We start from the raw sequence: 19,350 nt of genomic DNA on the forward strand, positions 1-19,350 counted from the left end.
GGAAAGGTCAGTAAGTATTAGTACTTAATTATCTGTAACATCATATGCAGGGGTGGGGTGAGGTTGACAGCATCCATGTTATACATCCACACAATATGCAGAGTCTACAAATGGTGGCTGTTTTCAGTATTGTTGTACTAGCTGTTACAGTTCATGAGCAGAAAATGCCTGCATTTCAGTGCCTGATGTCTAGCTGGATAGAATGTTTCATTCCCCGCCTCGGGCTAAGAGAAGTCACCGCATGGGATGCAGGTATCAGCTCCATCAGGAAATTAATGAGAAATGCAGCCTCTCAGGTCCCAATGCAAACCTACCAAATCAGAATCTATGTTATTAATATGTACATGTTATTAACATTCCCAGGAAAGGCACAGGCATGTTAAATATTGAGCTGTTCTTTTATGAGTAGCGAGGATGGTGGTAGTAAATTGGGATGGGCTGGCCATCTTCTGAGCTGTCTCAGGCATGTGGCTGGGACAGAGGCTGTTTCCATGTCTGTAGCCTGTATCCGTGTCTGCTCTTTGTATCCCCGATCCATGAAGGGGACTCTAAGCTCTCAGATCGATCACAATCACCTAAAGAAAGTTGGTAAAGGATGACAGTGAAGGGTGGAAGCATCTTTTTTATTTTTAACATCTTTATTGGGGTATAATTGCTTTACAATGGTGTGTTAGTTTCTGCTTTATAACAAAGTGAATCAGTTATACATATACCTATGTTCCCAGATCTCTTCCCTCTTGCGTCTCCCTCCCTCCCACCCTCCCTATCTCACCCCTCCAGGTGGTCACAAAGCACCGAGCTGATATCCCTGTGCTATGCGGCTGCTAGGGTGGAAGCATCTTAAATGAGGAATCATCCCAAGTCCACGCTTGAGAGGAAACTGGCTTGAAGTCAAGATTACTTTGCTTTTTACATGTGGAGATGCAGCCACTCAGAAAAAGGCCACAAAAAGGCACAGCAAATCACTGTAATACACTTCGTCTTACAAAACCCATTCTCTCTTTAAAATTTTGCATTTCTCACTGTTTCCCTATAAATCCTCCAGGCTCAAAGAAAGAGTTGTTCACCAGGAATCAAGAGCCCTGAATGTTTTAAACTCCTGTGACTTGTGTTGTTTTATCTATCCCTCAGTTTGCTAATGATCAATCCAATGAATAGCATACTTGAAAAAATTGTGGCAATAGCTTCTTGGAGTTGTCCCCAAGGCTGCTACTCAAGGATACACCAAAACAAAACAAAATAAACAAAAATTTGAGCCGCTGGTATTATATTTAATGTTCAACCCAGAATGAAGCAAAGAAGTTTGGGTTCGTTTACAACAGTCTGTTTATTTTTATAATTTAGTTTTTTTATTGAAGTATGGTTGATGTACAATGTCATACCAATCTCTGCGGTACAGCAAAGTGACTCAGTTATACACACGTAGACATTCTTTTTTTTCATATTCTTTTCCATTATGGTTTATCACAGGATATTGAATAGAATTCCATGTGCTATATAGTAGGACCGTATCATTTATCCATCCTATATATAATAGTTTACCTCTGCTAATCCCAAACTCCCAGTCCTACCCTCCCCTACCTTCCACCCCCTTGGCAACCACAAGTCTGTTCTCTATGTCTGTGGGTCTGTTTCTGTTTTGTAGATAGGTTCATCTGTGCCATATTTTAAATTCCACATATGAGTGATATCATATGATACTTGTCTTTCTCCGTCAGACTTACTTCACTTAGTATGATAATCACTAGGTTCATCCATTTTGCTGCAAATGGCATTATCTTTTTTATGGCTGCGTAGTATTCCACTGTGCATATGTACCACAACTTCTTTATCCATTCATCTGCTGATGGACATTTAGGTTGTTTCCATGTCTTGGCTATTGTGAATAGTGATGCAATGAACATAGGGGTGCATGTATCTTTTTGAAGTATAGTTTTGTCCAGGTATAGGCCCAGGAGTGGAATTGCTGGATCATATGGTAGTTCTATTTTTAGTTTTCTGAGGAACCTCCATACTGTTTTCCATAGTAGCTGCACCAACTTACATTCCCACCAACAGTGTAGGAGGGTTCCCTTTTCTCCACACCTTCTCCAGCATTTGTTATTTGTAGACTTTTTAATGATGCCCATTCTGACAGGTGTGAGGTGGTACTTCATTGTAGGTTTTTTTTTAAAAAAAATTTATTTATTTATTTATTTTTGGCTGTGTTGGGTCTTTGTTTCTGTGCGTGGGCTTTCTCTAGTTGCGGTGAGCAGGGCCCACTCTTCATCGTGGTGCGCGGGCCTCTCACTCTCGTGGCCTCTCTTGTTGTGGAGCACAGGCTCCAGACGCGCAGGCTCAGTAGCTGTGGCTCACGGGCCTAGTTGCTCCGCGGCATGTGAGATCCTCCCAGACCAGGGCTCGAGCTCATGTCCCCTGCACTGGCAGGCAGATTCTCAACCACGGTGCCACCAGGGAAGCCCCATTGTAGTTTTGATTTGCATTTCTCTAGTAATTAGCAAGGTACAACAATCTGTTGACGACCTGCTTCCACTGTCTCTGGTCACCCTGTGAATGGAGTGTATGTGTCCCTCATTGTGTTAAGAGCTACTCTACTTGTCAGCAAGCAAGATCCATCTTTCTCCAAAAGCCACATCTTTTTACCCCATGTCTAGTGAACCAGGAGAGCCTGTTGAAAACCCAGCAGGGAAGGAGACAGGAAGAGCGGGTTTCCAGACTATGGTAACATCGTTACCTCTAGTGGCAAAAAATGGAAACACAAACATCACAGAAAAGATTGGAGACAGATTCCCATCCTAGCATGATTTTCTATATAAGTAACACCCCGTTATCCACCCAACGAATCAGAGCTAGAATTTGGGTTATTTCCTTACGAGATTTAAATTTAAATTTCTCACTACCACAAGCCAAGGCTTCAAGAGGAATGGAATTTCTAGGATGTTCTTGAAGCTACGTTTCAAGCTAGTTTCTATTACAATTCTTTTTTTCTCCCCTGCCACTGGTTAGTCTGTGAATAATAGCCAGAAAAATATTGGCTTTTACTGCATGCATAAGAATGACCTTGGGTTTCCTTCAGCTCGATTTTTTACTGTATGTCTTGCACTGATTTATACAGAAATATTGGCTTGTCAACATTTCCTCCAGCAAACCTGTGTGGGAATTCAGTCCAACGTATGTTTTCGTTTTGCTTAATTTCTTCGCTTGCCAACAGAGCCATTCATTTTTATCCCATCCAATTTTATATTGTGACTTGCTTTTCAGGCACCCATATTTTCTGAATCACAGTGCTGCCGTTTGCTTTTATAATACCACAAATAAAATATAAGAATCCATTTACCAGCAATATTTTGTGGCATTTCTTCCCCTGATTTGTACCCATATCCACTTAAGCCAACATATTTCTTTTATTTATGTAATTTTACACCTTTTTAAAATTAGAGCTAATGGACCGTTCTGTTATATTCCCATCAGTTCCCTGCTACATTCCAATATAGATTATGATGTATTTACACGGGCAGAAGAATATGTTTTCTCTACAAAATTCTTTCATAGCTCTTTCAGCGAATTCACCGTAAAAATCACTCAGATCCTCCTACAAATATTTCGCATTAAATCAGAATGTTTTACACTGTGGTATGCTTTAAATGTTGGAAAGTAAAGTACTTGCGACTTCTTCTTAAAGGGGCCCTCCGTGAGTGACACGGAACCGGGGTTTGCTGGACACAGACGCCTCTTTGCATGAAATATTTTATTTAATTTCCCAAACCCTGAGGTTCTGTTGGTACCTACGAGTGTGGACCTCAGAAGAAAGACCACAACCCGGGGGTTGGTGCTGCCTCCAGAGGGTGCAAGACGGAACCCCTCTGGGGCTGAGACCCAGACTTCTGAGGAGGTGGCCCTGCCCAGGGTGGGTTGGTGTCTCCTAAGCTTGTGATGAGGCTGGTTCTAGGAGTGTGAAAAGAAGCGGAAGTTACCAAAAAACAGTTTTGTTTGATGTAGAAAGTTCTAGCAAGTAAAATCTGACCCAGAGATGAGCAAGCAAATAGGAGGCAACAGAACCTGAGACAGGCTGGGACCTGGGACCCCTTACTGGAGGGCTCGCACCTGGATGAACCGCCTCTGCAAGCAACAGATACAAAGAAACTGTAAGGGGCTAAAAGTAACCGCACACAGGCGCAGTTGGGGCAAATGATGAACAACAAGATACAAAAAGGCCAAAACCCAGCTGCCACTTCTGAGGTACCTGGAACAAAAGCAGGACACCGCGCATGCCCCCTGCACACAGCATCCCCAAGGGGGTGCACAGACCACCTAAGCTGCCCCTCCAGCCCGACTCCTGGACCCACCCTTCTTCTCAGGGAGCGAGCGCCCCAAGGGAGCCTGCCACTTGATTTCACTCTCCCCTGCTGCAGCAGGATCCCCAAAACGCCTTGCCTGAATGTCTCTTCCAGCCTCTTATCAATTGCTAGTTATTAAAGAGTCCAAGGGCCCTGGTCGGTAACAAAGCCATCGGCGTGTCATGCAGTAAGGGTGGGACACAACTTCTGGAAACACCCGGGCACCGAGCTGCCTGGTGAATGTGAAGTCAGAAGCCTCCTGCCTGGGATGGATTCAGCTCCAGCCCCCGCCACCTGTGTGACCCTGGACAAACGACTGGACATCTTTAAGCATCTGTTTCCTTGACTGTAAAATGGCTCTAAGGGGAGCATATACCTGTAGCGTTTGCATAAAGATTCAATGCGTCAACTCACTCCTTATGCCCAGAAGAGCATCTAACTTATGTGCTCCAAAATACTATTGTCATTGCAAGCTAGGCCATTTTAATTTAATATTTCTGAATCCTGGTTTCTTGAGTGGTAAAATGGATAATATGCAGAGCTTTACAAGAATAATTCACCCAACAAATGGTCACGAGTTACACACTATGCCGGGCATGGCTCCAGGAGCTGCAGGGTTGAATCGTCATGCTCCGTGGAGCTTTCATTGAGGGCTGGACGGGTGGCCCTGGGGACAAATAAGCAAGTAAACAAATAAATGAACAACAAAATGAAGCAAGGAAGGCCCATAACAAGTGCTCAGTAAATCGTAGTTACAACTGGATGGGGCATAGGATGGACTAAATCTTTATCCAGAAAGAGAGAGAGAGAGAAACAGAGGGTGTGAGGATACGTTAGAAGGAAGATAAACGTGGGCATCACAGTCAGAAAGGGGTTTTTTATTTTCCCCGTGGTATTTTGGACTGGGAACTGCATTAGTTCTACAACTTGGAGAGAGTAATATTCAGCGCTGGAAGGTTAGAGATGATAGGGAAGCAGGAAGTGCAGACTGTAAGCCTGCAGAGAAGAGGGAAAGGCAGGGGGGAAGCTGGATACATTTTTAGGGCTATTTTTACGGTTTTGTTGTTCATATGATCTTATAGGAGGAGGGAAAGGTGAACAGCCTGATTCATCAGCCAGTATAACGCACTCTTGGATGAATTCAGAAGGTGAGAAACGTGTGTGTGTGTGTGTGTATGTGTGTGTGTGTGTGTGTGTGTGTTTGGGCTGGGGAGAGAGAGAGTGATAGAGAGAGAGAGAGAGAGAGAGAGAGAGAGAGGAGTAGCAGAAGCAGATACAGAAGAAGATAGCCCTGCTGTTTTAGGGGCACCAGACAGCCCACATGTGTTTTATAACTGCATCTGCTTCTGAGGTCACATCTAGGCTAGCCAAATGGAAGGAATCTTGGGAAATTATCAGCAAGAGTTTTCTTTCTTTTTTTTTTTTTTAAACAAAGACAAGCAAACAGTAAAAGCCACAAGCCTCGCTCCCCAGACCTATGAGAGCTGGCATTTAACTATGACCCCTCGGGCCTGTGTCCTGTGTCCCAGGCTGCCTTCTCCCACTGCCGCCAAGTGGAATCAACGTGGGGACCCAGTGAGCTGCCTTCACCCCAGCCTGGGTCCAGATTTCCAAAGGTGATCTCCTGGGGGACCTGCCCCACGCTGACTGCATTGCCCAGCCCACCCCCAGCTCCTCCGAGGCCTGGCACCTCCGTGTGCCCGAGTCTGGGGACACAAAAGCATTTTCAGTTGCTCATTTTCTCTCTCTTTGATTCTCATCCACTCACGGGATTTTAAGTTTTCTTTTCTTTTGAAAAGCTTTCTGGGCTCAGGATGCCCTCGGTCGCAGAAAGATGGTGACACAGGGCACAGTCAGCTTGGCTTCCTTTCCGAGGCTAGACTGAGCCTCCGGAGAGAGAAGGGCGGCCTGAGCCCTGTCCCAGAAGAGGAGATGAAGGAGGCTGTCCCAGCGCTGGGCCAGGGGCGCGGGGAAGGGGTGGCAGCAGGGGTCTCTGCGCTGGTGTATTGTCAGGAGGCGGGTCGCTCTACCTCCCACTCACCCCCAGACCGACAGGAACAGGAAGCACCTGATCGGGCGGCACCTGAGGCAACCGCGAGGGGAGAAGCTGGGGGCGCTGGTGAAAATCTGGGGGAAAGAGGAGGGGATGAGGGGCGGTGGGAAGTTGAGCTGAAAATGCTATTGCGGGAACAATTCTGCAGGAGAGGGGGCTCTTCCCTCCTGAATAGTTAACTGAAGCACATTGCGTTAAAACTCCATGAGTAAACAAGGGTCACTAGTGAACAGTTAACCTTTCTTCCATTAGCAGTTAACGGTGTATTTCTACACGTATGTTTTGAGTCTTAACACACGCGTACCTAAAATACAGGTAAATGTCCATCTATATAAGCATAGATCCCTTGTTCACTGTTGTGTATTCTCTTAGTGGGCCGAAGATGGTTACACATCAGATGAATGGGATTTTTAATTCCTGAAATCGCGAGCTCCCAAGACAGCAGAGCAATTTACAAGTGGGAGGCGCCCATAGCCTGCCCCAAGGGACGGCCGGCAGGTGGGGAAAGGATCCGCATCACAGTAGCAGGTACCCGGCGCAGAATTCCAGCGCCGCAGGGGCGAAGGACCGAGTCTGCGAACTTGCAGTTTCTTCGCGGGTGGAGCCGGTTTGCGCGGACGAGCTGTGCGGGTCACCGGTGAGAGCCGCCCCGGCACGTCCATCTGCCTCCGGCAGTGCCACTTCCCCAGCGCACAAGCACCCTGCATCCCCGCCCGCGCGCTTCTCCCCCTGCGCCCCGCTCACCTCCAGCCCAGCATCCGCGCGGGAGGGGCCCCGCCCCTGGGCCGGGGATAGTCCTGGAGGCCCCGGGCGGGGACAGAGACGGGGGTGGGACCGGGGGGCGGCGGCAGTAGAAAAGTTGCTGGTGGCAGAGCGCGGGCAGCGGCGAGGGCACCGAGGGACCGGGGCGCAGGCATCCGAGACGCTGCCGGGCTTGGGGCTCAGCCGCGGGGTCCTCCACTCGCGCGGGTCAGCGGCGGGATGCGAACGGCGGTACCTCAAGATGCGCCCCGAGGGTGCGCCCCGGGGCTGTGCCGGCCGCTGAGCTGGATGCTGGCGCGCCGGGAAAGGCGAGGCAGGAGCGCGGCTGTCTCTCTCCTCCACCCCGCCCCCAGCGCTGGGCAATTTCCTCCAGGCTTCCAGGGGCACCGGAGAGAACCTGAACTTGAGTTCATTCTCCGGGCTCTGGCAAGGGAGTTGGTCCCATTTGGAGCCCCTCGGCGGGGGGCCCCATCCCTGGAATTGCGGACCCCATTGGGTTCTGCGTACCGGGTCTCCCCTACCTGAGACCACCTGCAGACCGGTTCCTGATCCATGGGTGTACAAGGCAGCGAAGGAAGGGGTGCTGAACACGGTTTGCCGAGCACCCCAATACTCTGAGGGACTGTGGGACTCGGAATGGGGAGCCGAGTTTTTTGCACTCTTTCCCCAAATCCCGGGGCCCCATCCGTCTCTCACCTCAATTATGTCAAACTGGGACTGGGAATCCAAGGGGTGAGCCGGTCTCTGAACCCGTCTTTCCCCAGCCTTCTGCTCCCGAGAGCCGGCCTAGACCCTCGGAAATGACTCGCGCTCCCAGCGCAGCTCGCGGGGAGCCCCCCTCTTGGCCGAGGTGTGGGATCATCCCCGCGGGCAACTCCCCGGGTCCAAGGCGGTTGGGAGAGTGCTCATCGGGACTGTGGGGCTCACTGGTATCTGGGAGCAGTGGGTGCATCTCCAGATCAGAGGCGAGCTTATTACCTTTGCTGTTTTTATGATGCACACGTGGCATCGGGGTGGAGCCGAGCAGACCCAGATCAGTAGGGAAGGAGGCGGCTTCCACGCCCAGGAGCAGCCGACCACGTGTGCCCTCCACGCCCCGCTCAGGCTCGGGTGAGCGCGGGGCTGGAGAGGAGAGAGGCTCGCCTCCATCCGGATTGAGGCTGTGCTCACAGTGGGTCTTCAGGGGTCCCGGGACGCCTGGGCGCGGGCATGAGGTGAGAAAAATACTTCCCTCGCCACCAGGCGAAAGGTCTACAGGTTCCTGACTCTGATCTTGGTGGGACCTGAAGGTTAAACTCATTCGCAGTGGGGCACAAGGTCTGCTTTCAGCGCCCAGGGTTCTACCCCAGCCCAGAGAGAAAGATACACACTACTATATATAAAAAAGATAACCAACAAGGACCTACTGTATAGCACAGGGAATTATATTCAGTACCTTGTAATATCCTATAATGGAAAAGAATCTGAAAAAAAATATATATCTATCTCTATATGACTGAATCACTTTGTTGTACACCTGAAACTAACACAACATTGTAAATCAACTATACTTCAATACAAATAAGTAAACAAATAAATTTAAAAAAAAGCTTATGGCAATACAGAAGAAAGACTGAAATCAATACTGAACACACCAAGGGCAAGTGGGGATTTATAGCCGAAGGACAGGCTGAGGGGGATCAGTGGGGGGGAAATCAGAAGTCAAGGGAAGGGGGCTTCTTGCTCAACTGTCTTAACAAGATTCTTGCTAAAGATAAGCCAAAGGCCTAGCCGTCAAAGATGGGGGAAGAGGAATGTGATCAGAAAATGACTGAATGTTTGTCTCTCCCACCACCTAAAAAGAGTCGTATGTTGAAATCCTAACCCCCAATGTGATGGTGTAGGAGGTGGTGTTGGCGGGAGGTCATTAGGTCATGGGGGTGGAGTCCTTGTGAATGGGATTAGTGCCCTTATAAAAAGAGACCCTCCAAAGCCCCCTCACCTCTTTCCTCCATGTGAGAACACAGTGAGGAGATGGCCATCTGTGACCCAGAAGGCAGACCCTCGCTAGGTACCAAATGTGCCAGAGCCTTGATCTTGGATCTTGGACTTCCCAGCCCCAGAGCTGTGAGAGCCATATTTCTGGTGTTTAAGTCCCCCAGTCTACTGTATCTCCATTATGGCAACCCTAACAGACTAAGACAGAAATCAAGGGTGTGAAGATCCTTGACGAACTGATTTAGCAGCCTAAGGACATGGAAGGCCAACGTTCAGAACTTGTAGAGAAGAAGACTCCTTTACAAAGGAGTCTGGCTGAAGTTTGATCAAGGAGGGAGCCTTTGTCAGTGTTAAAATGGAAAAGCCAGAAGTCAGGCCCCATCAGAAACCCCTTCTCTTGTTCCCCTAACCTCATGGTTTTGAATTCTTAAGAACCCATGTATTCTTAAGAACCCATGAGGCCACATCTGAGAACAAAGTGATGCATGAGGTTCCAGAACCTGAAACCTAAGGGGCTGATGGGTCACAAAGATAATAAACCCATGGGAATGCCCCATGCTCAATGCCTTTTGTGACTTTTAAAAGGTGTCCAAATGTATTCTAGCCTGTGTTGCCCTGCCGGGCTGAGACCAAAGAATGAGGTCACAAACCTAAATGATCATAACGGAATCAGCAAGAATATTTACTACTCAGACAGAGTTAATAGTGTCCCCCCAGATTCACATCCATCTGGAAGTTCCAATGTGACCTTATTTGGAAATAGGATCTTTGCTGATATCATTAGTTCAGGATCTTGAGATGAAATTGTTCTGGATTTAAGGAGGTACCTGAATCAGATAACTGATGTCCTTCCAGGAAGAGGCGAGAACAGTTAGCTCGTTTGGACACAGAAGTTCTGTTGTGGTATAGGAGAGCGTCCCGGCCATAAAGCTGGGAGAACAATTAGAAAACCAGTAAGGGATGATTGAACATAAATGAGAATATTACAAGTTGTTGGCTTGACATGCCTCCATTAAGCATTATTAGTCAGAAATTGCACCGCATATGGTGCCACAATCTACTTTACTGAGAAAAAACCATATATAGAGACTCTCTAGCTATGCCAGTGTAATGAAAGGCATCCTTCTAGTGAATTTTAAAGCATCCAATTTACTCAGACTGTACTTTGCAGTTCCCTACACTTACTAATCAGGCTGTCAAGTATAATAGCCATGTGGCGCTAGAAGTATTTAATCTTGTGTGAATAGGCTTATCGGAATGTCTTAGGAAAACAATATGTGACTTCCTGGCAAAGAAATGGCTGCAATTAGGTGGTAATTATGCAATGTCTTGTCACTATAGTTTTAAAAATTTACCAGGCTAATTCTGTGGTAGAGGAATTCAGAAGTTACCACCGAGGGTTCAGAGTATGATTACGCTGGGGATGGGAGAGTTCTTGGAAGACATTTGTTCAAGGCCCATGGGGCTCTTAACTGTAGAGTTTAGTTCTGAAATCTCTGAGTCCATCTGTGCTGAGAAAGTATTGGCTTTGACACCTGACTCTATGGATGCTGAATTGTACAGCTGACATGGTACCCAAAGTCCTGGGAAGAGCTGATGCCCCTGTTGGCCTTACAGGGCCCTGGTATGTATGGCCTGCACCCTCTAGCTATTTGGGGACTGGATTCCTTGTGTTCTGTGTGAGCAAAGGCACATATATTTAGGGTGGAATGAGGTCATTTAGCATCTTGGGTTATGAGCTCTGTTTTCTCTCCATTTATTAAGGGGACACCAGTTATCACAATCTTTTTGAATAGGGGCAGAATGTCTACAGCACCTGATCTCCTGACACAGAACAGTTGACCCTTTCCAGAGGACCAGAATGGTGGGCTTAGGAATTGACAGCAGCAGTGGCCTGGCCTGGACCCCCACGGGATAGGAGGCAGGTGAATTGTCTGATGATTGAACCAACGGTTATGCATTTTTCATCAGATAACATTCGCGGACATGCATCCTTGCTTTGAAAAGCATGTGTCACCACAATAATTCTCTTGCCTTCTTTTATTATTAAAAGAAACATGAAATCTTTTATAGTTCCTATTTCCCAAGTAGGTGATGCAAGTTGTCTAAACGAGAAAAATACATTCCAGTAGCGTTTCATTTACCACTTACGCCATGAGTGTTCTTTGGAAACCATACAGCTCTTCAGTTTAAATCCTTTTTCATTTGTAGATACTACAGAACTGGCTCCTGTAGAGAACCTATTGTTTATGACCTTCATCTTCATGTACATCAAGACGAAGGTCTACAATGACTGAAGATGGTTTCATTGAAGGGTATTCGGGACACAGGGCAGACACAGCAGTTTTGTAAGTCAGGAAACCAGCCCCCCTGGTGATCAGCTTTGCTCTGAGAATCTCCTAGCCTCTCGGGGAATGGAAAAGTCTGAAATGCAAATGCAGTTAAAGAGCCTTGTGGGGAGCTGACCAGCTGAGTATGGAGAGGGTCCCAGAGTTCATCTTGTGTTTCTGTTTCATTGGCCCGGATGTGACCAGATTTCTTCTCCCAAGCATGGTTGAAGCTCCATATACAACAAGGCTCAGAGGCCACATCTGAGAACAAAGTGATGCGTGAGGTTCCAGAACCTGAAACCTAAGGGGCTGATGGGTCACAAAGATAATAAACCCGTGGGAATGCCCCATGCTCAATGCCTTTTGTGACTTTTAAAAGGTGTCCAAATGTATTCTAGCCTGTGTTGCCCTGCCGGGCTGAGACCAAAGAATGAGGTCACAAACCTACATGATCATAACGGAATCAGCAAGAATATTTACTACTCAGACAGAGTTAATAGTGTCCCCCCAGATTCACATCCATCTGGAAGTTCCAATGTGACCTTATTTGGAAATAGGATCTTTGCTGATATCATTAGTTCAGGATCTTGAGATGAAATTGTTCTGCATTTAAGGAGGTACTTAAATCAGATAACGGATGTCCTTCCAGGAAGAGGCGAGAACAGTTAGAGACACACAGGGAGGAGAAGGCGTGTGACCGCAAGGGCAGAGATTGGAGGGATGCTGCCACAGCTAAGGATGCCTGGGGCCACCAGAAGCTGGAAGAGGCAGGGAGGATTCTTTCTTGGAAAGCACGGTCTTGCCGACCCCTTGATTTGAAGCTCCTGGCCTCCAGGTGGTGAGAAAGTACATTATGTTGTTTGTTTGAAGCCACCAAGTTGATGGTACCTTGTCTTGACAGCTCTAGGAAGTGAATACGCCATCACTCAGGTGTCAGATGGCAGAATCGAGATCCATTTTGCATTCTAATCAAAACTGATCAGGTAACGTTTCAAGACTTGCCTCTGCAGGGAATTCCCTCGTCCAGGGGTTAGGACTCTGCGCTTTCACTGCCAAGGGTGCAGGTTCGATCGCTGGTCAGGGGAACTAAGATCTCACAAGCCACACAGCACGGCCAAAACTAACTAAATTAATTAAAAAAAAAAAAAAAGACTTGCTTCTGCAAAAGCGATTCTCAGGCTGTTGTACTTGATTCTTTTCTCTTCCAGAGACTTGCTTCCCGAAATTTCCCCAGACTTGGCTCCTGTTTAATAAGCTCTCAGCAGAAATGCCATCTCCTTAGAGATGCCATCCCCAACCTGCTCAGCTAAGGTAGCTCCGTCTGCCCCTCCTCACTCATCGCTCTCTTCACTTTATTACACTGTTTTATTCTCTGCATGGCTATGACTCTTTTAAGAGATTTGTCCCTGGTGGGTCCTCATCCCAGACGTAAAAGTCAAGTAGGGAAGGGACTTGGCTGTTTTGTACCCACGGTGGGGCGCTGTCCCCATTGTCTCAGCACCTCCGATGATACCTGGCACAGGTAGGCATGCTGTAAATATTCGTTGAATGAATGAATGAACGAATGAGAGGACCTGACGCTTTAATTCAAGCTTGCAGGGACACCTAGTTCTTGGGGACTGAGGGAAGATGTCCCCATCAATCAGCAGAATCTGTGTTTGGATTTTGGTGACTTCGTGGCACAGCAGGAAATGAACTTGCTAAGGGGCAGAGATGGATGGTGGTGGATTCTAGGGCAGAATGATGCTGCCCTGCATTTTTGCCCCTTGGAGCTCTTCTGTAAATTCTCTGGAAGAACGTGGTTTGGACTGAGACACGTGTCATCTCCTTAAGCTAAACTCCCACGAATGAATCCTAAGTAGATGGAAGAAGTTTCCATGCTTCACCTGTAGCCTCCACTCACTGTGGGTCCTGAAGCCCCCCCAATATTGCAGAGGGGGAATTTTAAAGGAGAGCGTCGTGCCTCTCAACGGGCAGTTATGAGCACCCAGAGGAAATGGGAAGTATGCGAGCTTATGGCCAGGGCCGTGGGACCAGGACCTAAGGGAGGACCTCGGGCTCTCAACACAACCCAGTTCTAATTGTGCCTTGACCACTGACAAGCTGAGGGATTTTGTCCTGTGCCTTCCCTTCTCTGGGTGCATTTTCGTGTATGCATTCCTTCAACGGATTTTTTTTTTTATATTTACTTATTTATTTGGTTGTGCGGGGTCTTAGTTGCAGCAGGCAGGCTCCTTAGTTGCGGCATGAATGTGGGATCTAGTTTCCTGACCAGGGATCGAACCCGGGCCCCCTGCATTGGGAGTGCGGAGTCTTAACCACTGCGCCACCAGGGAAGTTCCTCAACCGATGTTTCTTGAGCCCTTACTATGTACCAGGAAGCATCTAGGTGCGAAGGAGTTAAAGATGAACAAAACGAAGTCCCTACTCTCACGGAGAGCCTATTCCTTTTTTTTTTTTTTTTTTTTTTTTTTGCGGTACGCGGGCCTCTCACTGTTGTGGCCTCTCCCGTTGCGGAGCACAGGCTCCGGACGCGCAGGCTCAGTGGCCATGGCTCACGGGCCCAGCTGCTCCGCGGCACGTGGGATCCTCCCGGACCAGGGCACGAACCCGCGTCCCCTGCATCGGCAGGCGGACTCCCAACCACTGCGCCACCAGGGAAGCCCGGAGAGCCTATTCTTTTAGGGCGTGAACCATCAACAGATGAATGGATAGAAAATGTGGTTCTCATAGTGGTAAGAGCTCTGAAACAAATAGCACAGAGAGAGAGGCTTGCGACGGAAGGGGTAGGATTTACTGCTGTAAATAAGGGGCAGCAAAGCCCTCTCTGAGGAGTGAGCTGTCTGTGTAGAGGCTGGAAATAATATATTATGTACATTATTTAAAATATACGTTTTAAAATAATGTACATTTTTAAAATAAGTCACTCTATGTGAGTTACCCTTTGCATACAATGATATGATTTTTTTTGCTTTAATTTCCTCTTTTTAATTTAAAAATTTTTTGTCTTTTTTTGTCTTGGTACAATGATATGTTTCTGATGAATTTCCTTACTAGTATAAATAGATCCGTCGCTCCTTTTTTTTTTTTTTCACCTGCTGCATAGTATTTTAGAGTATAGTTGTACCAACATGTATTCGGATTTCTCCTATTGATAACCGTTTAGGTTGTTTCTGTTCTCAATTTTTTGGCTGCTACAGTGCAGTCTTGTTAAGCCCTATCTGATGGGGGCAGAAAATTGGCTGGAGGGTGGCACTTTGACACTTGGGCTGGAAGGATTCTCAGGTCTACTCTGGGTTCAACGGAAAGAACTGTAGGATTGATAAGCAATCTGACCTCGTCCACAGGAAGTGAGCAATGATGCTTCCGGCACCGTGTGTCTGCCGTGCTGTTCCTGCATCCGCTTCTGGGATCGACCCACTTCCCTGTCCCTCAATGAACGTTCAGAATCATGACTTCAAAGGCAGCCAGTGATCATCAACAACCATAAGAAAGTTAGTGGTTGTGGCTGAATTCTGTGTGTCAAACAAGAAATAGGTTTTCATATATTTGGAATTTATTTTACTTTAACTCTCACTCCAAAAGACCACCGAGATACTGCCTGCATCTCTCTTTGCTGCAAAGCAAGCTGGTCAGTGATTTTTTTTGAGGCCGTCTAGCATCTAGTGGTCTATCTGCTGTTTGGGGGAGGGTTTCCAGAATAAACTTCAAGCAGGTGGTGCTTTTATGTTCTCCTATAAACCAGAATGAGTGAGGTGCTCTGCAAACAGCTGTTATCTCAGTTATATAAAAATGATTTCACAGCTGAAAGGAGCAATTGTAAAATGTCAAGGAGAGTGGATGTCCGCTGGGTACACCGAGCACATGACCAGAAATAACCACCTTTGTCCGACGAGATTAAACACTGTGCACTTTCTAAATGTTCTTTTATGTGTGTGCTCAAGAGTGGGTGGCCACACTTCAAATCTTCCAACAGTATCCAACTCTCTACAGCTAAGTATTGCCTCAGTATATGAGCCCTAATGATTGTATTCAGTAAACTTATTATGTCAACGTGTGCATAATAAGGTTTAGATGTTTTGTCATTTCCTAGCACACATCAAAATAGAAAAGCATAAAAGGATTTTTCCCAGAAAATGAACTGGATTCAGCAAAGTGGAGAAGACAGACAAAAACCATGAAGGTGTGCGTCGTTATTGATCTGCCTGTATTCAGACAAACCTTTGCTAACACATATTTTTTCAAGGTGGAAGACGGAAAACAAAGCCAGTTTCAAACGTTGAGGAAAGAAATTGGTCGTTGTTGGTCTGTCTTAGTCAGTGATAGATTCTGGGTATTTCTATGGCAGGAATGTGACGTGACACATTTTTAGAGCTTTTATTGATACTATATATTAATACTGATGGGGAACTCTATTCAATATCCTGAGATAAAACATCATGGAAAAGAATATAAAAAACAAGGTATGTATATGCATAACTGAATCACTTTGCTGGACAGCAGAAACTAACACAACACTGTAAATTGACTACATTCCAATAAAAAAATATTTATATGTTCAAAAAATCGCTATTGAGTGACACATCCTTTCAACATTTGTGTTTGTAAATGGAGTTTGATTGACATACAGCCACGACCATTTATTCTCTTTGCTACTTTTACACTACAACACAGAGTAGTTGGGAGAGAGATGGTGGGGCCCCAAGTCTAAATTATTTTCTAACTGGCTCATTATGGAGAAAAGTTTGCTGACCTCTGATAACCTGTACAGTAAGTCCCTATATCCGAACCTTCAAGTTGTGAACTTTCAAAGATGCGTACGTGCGTGCGCATGTCCAATCACGTAAGCTAGTTCACGTGTCTGGTGTACATTGTCACATGCGTGCATCCTCTGCAAGTGGTTGTGCTTTTGTGTACTTTACGATGCAGTGCTGTATAGAGTACAGCAGTACAGTACCTTTATTTCAAGCCCAGGGTGTCCGGACGCAAGTATAAAAGCAGTGGTGATGTAGCTGGTGCTACTGTACTTTACAAGGTCCTGTACTGTAAGATTAAAAATGTTTTCTTTATTTCTTGTGTTTGTTTTTTATGTATTATTTGTGTGAAAAGTATTATAAACCTATTACAGTACAGTACTACGTAGCCGATTGTGTTAGTTGGGTACCTAGGCTAACTTTGTTGGGCTTACGAACTAATTGGACTTATGAATGTCCTCTCAGAATGGAACTTGTTTGTGTGTAGGGGACTTACTATACTCAGCTGCCTAGATTCAACCCCAGCTCTCCATTTACTAGCTCCATGACCTTAGGGAATCTACACAGGCTCTGGAGTCTTGGTTTCTAAACAGGGTAAAATAATTCCTACTAGAATATCCCCACTGGTGTATCTGGGGGATTAAATGTGGTAATTCAGGCATAGCTCTTGGCAAAATGCCCAATATGCAGGGAGAACACAGTTAATTTATAATGAAATTACTTTCATTATTAATTCTGTGTGCTCATAAAAGAGGGGGGCCTGTCAAGATATTTATCAGCAAAGATAGCAGAGCTTGGACCAATCAGAAATGGCCCCAGCCCACAGCCTGTGGCACAGCTGTGACCGTGGCTGCTGGCTGTGCATCAGCCCTGCCCAGGAGAGATGCAGAGAAAGATGGCAAAACACTTTCGATCACAGTGCACTCCAGAGCCTGGTAAACTTCTTTCATGGTCTTAATTTTGAAACTGAGCAGGACCCTACGGGGCCTTCCCGGGACAGCCCCCTGTGTCTCCTGTCTGCCTATTGTTTGTAGAAAACCTTTAGCCTCCTTTAGGCTTCCCCTAGTTCCAAAGAGCAGATTTAATCCGAGAAATGAGAAAGTGCAGGAATGAAGGAAAACAGTCAAGCAAGACAAAATAATAATGGTTTAGCCATAAAACAAAGTCAAGGACCTTTAGTTCCTCCTCAGGGGCTACAGATACTATTCGGAGCCGTATCCTCAAGTTGTTTTGCAGGTACTGAAACCCGCACCAGGTGGAAGAAGTTAACTGCATGCTGCCCACAAGCATGGAGACCCCACACCGGGTGGAACCAGAAGGTTGATGATGTTGACTCCTGATGACCTCACCACTGACCAATCAGAATAGTGTCTATGAGCTGATCAGGTACCCGGCAACCCTCTTCCTCACACTGTCTTTAAAAACCTTTCCCTAGATAAACAACAAGGACCTACTGTACAGCACAGGGAACTCTATTCAATATCTTGTAATAACCTATAATGGAAAAGAATCTGAAAAAGCATATATGTATGTATACATACATGACTTTGTATGTATGACTTTGCTGAACATCTGAAACATTGTAAATCAACTACATTTCAATTTAAGAAAGAAAAAAAGAAGCAATTAAAAAAAAAGAATAAAAACCTTCCCTGAAAGCCATCGGGCGTTTGGGTCTTTTGAGCATGAGCTGCTCGTGCTCTTTGATTGGCCTCATGTTGGACGCCCTGAAGTAATCGCTGTGCTTTCCTTCACCACCACCCTGTGACGGTGGATTGGCTCTACTGTGCGTGGGCGAGCGGACCCTAGCTTGGTTCCCTAACAATTTTACAAACTGTCCAGATGACAGTTTTAACTGTGCTTGCTTTATCCCATTTCTAGCTTGTGGATAGATGGGGCCTTACGCATTTTTCACTGGCGTGTTAGCACTTATATTAAAATAATGCTTTATTATAAAAAATTCGAAATAACATCACAAGGTGAGACCAAATGTTCTCTCAGATTAAAGCACCCTAAAACCATTAGTGGTATTAGCAAGTTATCATTTGACTACATAGGGCTACAAGGAGATAGATAGGAATGCACAGAGGGAAGGACATAATATATGTTTAAAAAATTATATTCTGTGTGTGTTTGATAAAATGTGCTAAATTCAGCATTGCTTGTATCTCACAGAAGACAAAGTATCCAAAATGAAATTGCTGGACTTCAAGTAAATGTTAGTTGACCCCAGAGATACTGGTGTTGAAAACCTTCTGGTGAGACTGAGGCGGGGAAAGCTTATGGTGAAATTAATGTTTAGAGCCATCATTGAAAGTGTTGGTTCTGTTATTGTCTTCAACGTCTTGAGCTCATTGTAGCTAATAAACTGAGTCCCATTTTTAGAAGGCGAAGGGATGACCAGCCTCTTATTTCTTCCCTCTATTACTAATCAGTATGATCTGCGTTACTTGTTAAAGTTTATCGCATTGTATTTCCAATCGCCCCATTCCTGAAGTCTTAGTCCTAAATGAAGATTATCCTGCCTCTTCCATCACTGACCTTGGCTTCATCTGCTTTCCATCTGCCAGAGGTGTTTTAGGTGTCTTCTTTATCTACTGTGACTCCTCAGCAAGTCCCCTCAAATAACTTGCAGAGGGGGATTTCATCATTTCTTCCCTTCACCATCATTTTTATGTGGCAAAAAGGAGATCAAACCATGGGTTCAATCCACTGTCTTGGATTGGGAATCTCAAAAGGTGCCTAAAAAGTAAGATGCTATACAATGATAAGGTATTTCCATTCAATCATCTTTTCAATAACCATTGCTTAGTGGCCTGTGTGCTAGGCTGGGCCTAGGGCAACGTTTATTACTCAGTTGTCGGCGTCCATGAGTGCACTGAGAAGTGTTTCCTGCCCAATGACAGACTTGTCCTCCTATCTGGAGGAAATTTCTCTAATCAGAAATGAAGGATTATCCCATAATTAAACTCTGAGCCTGAAACACTGATCCCCCCAGGGGAAGTAACTGTGCCTTCATTTATTCAGAATCTGGTGGAGAAGTGCTGGGTTCTTTCCAGAGTACAGAAGAAGGAAGGATGAGGGATATTTAGGAAAAAAGAGTAAGAAGAGGGAGGAGACGGAGACGAGGGGGAGGG

At 46.0% G+C, this 19,350-nt stretch overlaps 1 protein-coding gene across 9 annotated transcripts in view; it reads right to left on the reverse strand.

Moving 5' to 3' along the window:
• LOC132598370 (transmembrane protein 132B-like) overlaps positions 1-19,350 on the reverse strand; it is a 265,232-nt gene that overhangs the window by 86,733 nt on the left and 159,149 nt on the right. The window lies entirely within an intron of this gene.

Source organism: Globicephala melas, chromosome 13, assembly GCF_963455315.2.
Source record: "Globicephala melas chromosome 13, mGloMel1.2, whole genome shotgun sequence".
Classification (NCBI taxonomy): Eukaryota; Metazoa; Chordata; class Mammalia; order Artiodactyla; family Delphinidae; genus Globicephala; species Globicephala melas.